The sequence below is a fragment of the Tachypleus tridentatus genome, chromosome 7 (assembly GCF_004210375.1).
Source record: "Tachypleus tridentatus isolate NWPU-2018 chromosome 7, ASM421037v1, whole genome shotgun sequence".
NCBI lineage: Eukaryota > Metazoa > Arthropoda > Merostomata > Xiphosura > Limulidae > Tachypleus > Tachypleus tridentatus.
Genome location: NC_134831.1, coordinates 42,479,480 through 42,486,586, shown reverse-complemented (window position 1 = coordinate 42,486,586; position 7,107 = coordinate 42,479,480). Strand labels below are relative to the sequence as shown.

Sequence of the window (7,107 nt, the reverse complement as noted above, 5' to 3'; positions counted from 1 at the left end):
AAAAACTATTTCGTGTCGTTTTATACGTTCATTCTAAATATTTCTAACTGAATCGTTCAAAATAAGAATAATACGGCATGCCCAAAAGGAAATTATATATTATGGCTGTTATATATATATATACATATACTGAGCTAAATATCCCTGTTTTGTGGGTTTATTTTAATTCTCATGTATTAGTAAATCTAATTTTATCCATAAATTGTTAATTTCTACATAAAAAAGTTTGTTCCAACTAAATATAATAATACTGATATTAGTTTGTCCATTTTTTAAATTAGTGTCTGACTGAAAAACAAATCTAATTAACACTTTAAACTTTCATAAACAGATTTTTATATTAAATGTACAGAGTTGATTAAGTTTGATAACGTGGATACAAACGTAATAAGACATAATAATAATAAAAACAGGACCATATTGGTCATGACAAATGTAAGTTGTACTGCTAACAAAAATCTATTTTGATTTGAAGAGCCAGAATTACTTTAAATAGTGTGATAATGAGATAAATATTTAGAACTTGAATTATTTAGGTTAACATTAAAAGTGGTCCTTTTCAGGACTAAATATCTGTGAAACAAACCAGTGTAAGGATAATCATCAAATACGCTTTACGAACAATCAAACTATAATGAATGAAGCAGTATACATAAATGTTATATATTCAAGTGCATTTTTATTATAAATATTATATTATAAAGTTGATCGTAACGATAATGTGGAAACTAATATTATATTAAGAGCTGTAGAAAATAAAATAGTAGTTGTCTTTATTTTATGTAACCTGATGTAACTTGACAATCAAGCTCAGGTAGATTTAACAACGCCTCTGATGGTAAACCTACAAACACTTCATAATAAAACATCTGTTCCGTGTAATTGGATGCTCACTGATGGCGCTCCCAATGATCATCTTATCACAAACTTCTGGTGACACGATTTGAAATTCTCCATCCTATATCAGCCCAATTTGCAACTTTTCGCTCTCTGGCGCCACTCGATAAAACTATGGCGTCGCAGATCAACTGACATTCCAACCTCAAAGAATTCCACCACGAGGTGGCAAGAAATACTATTTCAGTTGTTATCAGAAAATAAACTAACAGCATGAATTACATTAATAATATTATTTTAAAGTTAACAGTGTTTAGAACATGAATTACAGTAGTTTTTTACAACACAAATTACATCACTTAACTAATGTCTTTAGATGATGTTGTTAAACCATATTAATTATACCTCCTTATATAATTTTGTCTGCTTCATTGTACAATTTATTATCTACTTATTCACTCTTATTGTTTCATAAAAATTGTTTGGTGTAAACATTTTTGTTGGAAAAACATTTTAATAATCAATTATATTTCTCATAAGATAATATTATCAGACTTGGTATATATTTAAATATTACGTTCTTTATTCATTCTCTTAAAGGTGAATTTTAGAGAAAAAAGAAAACTTTGCAGTCAAAAGAACTACTCATACTGATTAATTTTGCAGGTTCACATTTTTTATAAAAAATATGTGCTAATAAATGAAACATAGAACTTGGTGCAGAAAGAGCCCTTTCCGAGCAACAATCCGAATGTTTTAGTTTTCACGTTTGCCGCGAGGAAAAGTACTGTGACGTAATAGTTGCCAAACAAACCGCCAACGCCAGCGCGTTGAATGTAAATAAACATGGCTAGTGCATACGGAGAGCCCCCGCTAGTACAGCGGTATGTCTCCGGATTTACAACGCTAAAATCAGGGGTTCGATTCCCCTCTGTGGGCTGAGCACATAGCCCTTTGTGGCTTTGCTAAAAGAAAAACACACACACGCATACGGAGAAACAGAGGCGGAGTCTGTTTTGACTTTGTGTTCTGAACAGTGTCGAGCAGCGCCATATCAATTTGAACCTACTCTGAACGAACCTAGAACAGTTACTTTTGACACAGATCTGACAAGTTCTAGTCAGGATCAGCACCTTCATCATCACTCACATGAACATCATCAGTATCATCAGCGTCTGTCACTTGTGATACAGAGAACTTCTTAGCAGCAGGTGATGATTCTGCAAAAATCAGTGACAGAATTACATGTATATGAACAATGTACTGTTTACCAGCAATAGTTTATAATAAATAATCAAAATAATATTAACAAGATTAATCTGACTATTGAATATTGTTAAATCATGAATGAAAATGTCATATTCATATTCAAACTAACTTACCAGTACGACAAGCAAAATCTATTGTTGGAAGATTTTCTGACTGGGTAGCTACAGTCTTCAAGCCAGATGGGAATACCTGTATGGTGTACACCTCTGGAAACAGAATACCAGCCAGTCTGTGTACCTCTTGGAATACTTGTGGATAAGCTAAAACAATAGGTTTTTATTTAAGTTGAAATAATAACATTCTTTCACAGTTAGATTCAAATTAATGTAAATAAAATTATACATCAATTATTGCAACTTATGAATGTTTAATCTAACAATATCTACTTACAAGAGTGTGAACAGACACACTCTGAAATGAGTCAGCTCTAGAGTCATGGCAGTCATCATCAGGGGTGGGCTGAAGCACAACTTCCTCTACAGAAGTAGGCACTGTGACATGAGCAGTACTTTCCTCTAAAAGCTGAAGATATAAGACTATATATTAAAACAACATGCTTTACGAGGTTTATGAGATTTACATTTAATATGACAATGTCAAAGTACTGTGTTAAGATTAATTTTATTATGACACGTTACGGAAATATGTTATGGAGTTTATATTTGATTGTTTACAAGTCTACAATTTTTTTTATAAATACATAACATTTACTTGATTACTTCAACATGTTCAAGACACAGTCTTATTTCAATTTATCTTGAAATGTTAAATTTGAAAAATGGAATTCTTCAAACTTTTCCATATTTAAGAATGATACAAAAATATCTACAGAATGATCTATCAGCTTTAAAACTTGAAATGTACTCTATTTGGGATAGATTTGTCCACTGTCTAGACTAGGAAATCAAGGTTTCACTGACTTTCAGGTGCCACAAATGCAAAACACGCTCATGAATGTGAAATGTATATGTCTAGTTACATTCTTCAAAAACTCGTACTTTTTAAAGTATTATATTATACTAGTTATTTTTTATCGCTTTATACTGCACACATTCCTTTAAGTTTGTTCTTTTCGTGATGGCTTCAGAGGAGTGGAACCTGTAGGCAGCAGGCTGAGATTAGTCCTCAGCTCTACACGAGGAAAGATGATGGGGACGATCCTGTCTACTGCCTATGGTTTTTTTCAGTATTAACCTCCCTGTCTTGAAACCCACGGAATCCAAAACAGTGGAATCCGACACAAAACATGAGCGTTCAAAGTGATCTTGACAAAGCTTTGCATGATGTGAAAGTGTCCAGTTCTTCCTATTGACCATCCGCACCCACTGTCGCCACCTTGCCAGTTCCTTCTTGCACGCAAACGAAAAGAAGCTTTTGCCCGATGCCGAACCGTTTTTACAACCATAAGCAACGCAGTAAACCATGTTATCATAAAACAAACATAAAGTAGCAATATCAAGACAAAAAATAGTCTCACAGAGTATGTAATCCGAAAAAAGCCCCGACAGACTTACATAAAAAACCAGCACTGAAAGGAACAACATGGTCGGCGCGCAACAAAGCATGTTTGGCAACTATTACGTCATAGTTGTAAAACGTCACGGAAACAGCCGAACGACCGAGAGGAACTTCATTTTTTACTCAAAAACTAAAGTGTTTAAGAATATGGCAACCACACAGGAATCATACCTAACCAAAGTACAGTTTCTAAGGCAATTATTAAATTTGTTAAAAATTCACCTTTAAAGAGTTTTCAGAGAAGAAAAGCCTATTTCAACCATACTATTTCACTGTATCCGACAACAACAAATAAATAATGCGGTGTTTAACAGTAAGCCTAATGGTAATGTCTTATGACAAACATCAGTAATTAATTGTTACTTTGTAACAATTAAGTGATTGTGAACTCCAGATAATCCTTCAAAGTTTTGGCTTTGCGCCTTTTTCTTGTGCGTGTTTTATTGTTTTCTTTATATAAGTATTGTTAATTCTTTGTATAGTCACATACCTTTTGTTGTTGGTTTGTTTGTTTTTGAATTTCGCGCAAAGCTACTCGAGAGCTATCAGCGCTACCCGTCCGTGTAAGACTAGAGGGAAGGCAGCTAGTCATCACCACCCACCGCCAACTCTTGGTCTACTCTTTTACCAACGAATAGCGAGATTGATCGTAACATTATAACGTCCCCACGGCTGAAAGAGCGAGCATGTTTGATGCGACCGGGATTCGAACCCACGACCCTCGGATTACGAGTCGAATGCCTTAACCCACCTGAGCCGGGCCATCTTTTGTTGTATTAGGTCGAGTATTTAAATTTACGTAATTACTAAATAATTTCGTTTACACAGTTGCTTTCGGTGTTTGTTACCGACGTACTAAGTTATTAGTTTTATTGCTAAATCTAATACAAAAATGTTAAGTATTGAGTATCGGAAGTTCGAATCAGTGTAACAGTATTGGATTATTTATATGGTGGAATACTAAAATTAAAAAAAAATATATTGTCAGAACCAACAGAAATCGTTGAAAAGCGGGCAGCGTTTTACAAAACTGAAATATTAGAATATAAGCTTCAACAAAAGTTGTTGTGAATCATAAACCAATAAGAACCACGATTTCAATAGCTCAAACAATTCCTGATTAAACAAAGTAGAAGGTATGAACAATTCCTGATTAAACAAAGTATAAGATACGAACAATTCCTGATGAAACAAAGTAGAAGGTATGAACAATTCCTGATTAAACAAAGTATAACATACGAACAATTCCTGATGAAACAAAGTAGAAGGTATGAACAATTCCTGATTAAACAAAGTAGAAGGTATGAACAATTCCTGATTAAACAAAGTATAAGATATGAACAATTCCTGATTAAACAAAGTAGAAGGTATGAATAATTCCTGATTAAACAAAGTATAAGATACGAACAATTCCTGATTAAACAAAGTATAAGATATGAACAATTCCTGATTAAACAAAGTATAAGATATGAACAATTCCTGATTAAACAAAGTAGAAGGTATGAACAATTCCTGATTAAACAAAGTATAAGATATGAACAATTCCTGATTAAACAAAGTAGAAGGTATGAACAAGTCCTGATTAAACAAAGTAGGAGGTATAAAGGTTTTGTTTAAATGTCTTTCGGCTCCATCATTAGTGACGTGAAACGAGCCTGTAACTGACCATATGTATGCTTTTCACGTTGTTAATGATATGAGACCACATCGTACATTTAAACGAAAAGTATTAGCGACAGCACACGATAGGAGGGCCAGTGAAAAGATAGAATTAATAAACTAGGAATCTTAACCATCGTTACACATGTGAGTGTGGAAAGAACACAGAAAAAATTTGAGATCTTGGAAGAAACCACCAAAGTAAACAAGTGTAACAAACGTCATGCACGCCCGTTAAGCCTAAGAGTTAATATTTCTAACTGCAATATAATCAATCAAAACTGATATTTGAATAAATAATTCGACTACAGCACCATGCATCCAAGTGACGCCAGAGTGCCTCATCCAAACAACACTATGAAAGATCAAAAAAGGTTTATATACGTGCAATGAGTAACTGGTAGAAATGTGATATATATTTAGTAAACATTTAATTTACTATTCAGAACACATGTCCGAGAAGTAGTTCTGTTATTTCAAATAGTTGATGTATCTACCACACTCAAGTTGTTTTAAGTGATTCAGTATGTAGAAAGATCCTTAACTTTTAAATCAGTGATTTGCAAAGTTTTTCAGGTGGTCCATCAAAAGGTTGTATTATAACGCAAAGTAAGAGACAATATAATGTATAGCTCCCACAGTGGTTCGCGAAGTAATAATAACATGAAATGGTGTGACTGCCAAAACCTTTAAGAGCCATTGAACAATTTTTCTAAGAACTGAATAATAAAACAGTATTCTAGATGTCTTTTTAACGTTATGGAAAAAGACATGTTTAGCATAAGTAATGCATTTAGACTTAAAAAAAAACCTTCTTGTAATGTAGATGAAACAAACGTGCATCTAAGAAATGTATTCAACGCTACTACCTGGTTTATTTTTTAATGCAAAGAGAGGGCAGTAAAAGTAGGCCAAGGAATTCTGAACGGCTCTCAAGTTTCTTTGAACCAATTTACATATAAAAAATATTTCAATCAAAATTATTAATCCACTTTTTTTACGTATTTTCAAAATAAAACCCTTAAATGGAGTACCAAAGGACCTGTAAGCTCTTAGGGTTGGCTGTGGTTTACTTGAAAATCACAACGTGTAAACTGTTGCCCAAAATAACACGTGCCAGACTTTTGGGGGATGTTTTTTCTTTTTTTCGTGACTTTATCAGTAATTTACTAGTAATGTGTGACTTGAATCATGACTGAATGTTTGTATTGCTAAGAGATGTGACACATGTACTCTCACAGGTTGGCAGTGATGACTGTGACATCTGTTTTCTTTGAAGAAACTAAATGTGATTCGAACCAAGATCAGGATGGAGATATCGACGTTAACCTGATAAATTATTGATAATTCAATTACATGTGTTTTTTACATATAATGAAGGATTATTTTATCTCGAGTTTTAGTATCTAATCTAATTAGGTGAAAGTATTTTACGACACAAAATATTTCTTCTGTGATATTAATATAACTGAAACTCCAAAACAAAATTAACATTAAAAACTTAGTGGGTGTTTAGTAACACTAAAGAATCAGATTAATTTCATTAACGGTTGACTGATACAAAATGTTTACTTCAATACACGGATAGGCCTAGTGATTATCGTACAGAACTGTAGTTTAAAAAGTTCAAGGCTCAACACTCGAGATACTACATTTTTAGAGCACTATTAAAATGATAGACAACCTCACTATGTCTTTAGAAGTAGCCACATGGGCGGCGAGAATTACCGATTGGTTGCTATCTCTCTGACCTGAAGTACTGTAAAAGTTACTAAGCCTGAACCACTGGGTATCTGAACGACGTCTTATGCAATACTCTTGTCT

General features: G+C 33.4%; 1 long non-coding RNA gene across 1 annotated transcript; it reads right to left on the bottom strand.

The window, feature by feature from the left end:
• Positions 1 to 1,489: 1,489 nt before the first annotated feature.
• LOC143257977 (uncharacterized) lies at positions 1,490 to 2,653 on the bottom strand. Its single transcript, XR_013032064.1, has 3 exons — positions 2,497 to 2,653; positions 2,220 to 2,366; positions 1,490 to 2,057 (listed from the first exon to the last, which is right to left on the bottom strand). It is a non-coding gene; the product is annotated as an uncharacterized LOC143257977 (long non-coding RNA).
• Positions 2,654 to 7,107: the final 4,454 nt, after the last annotated feature.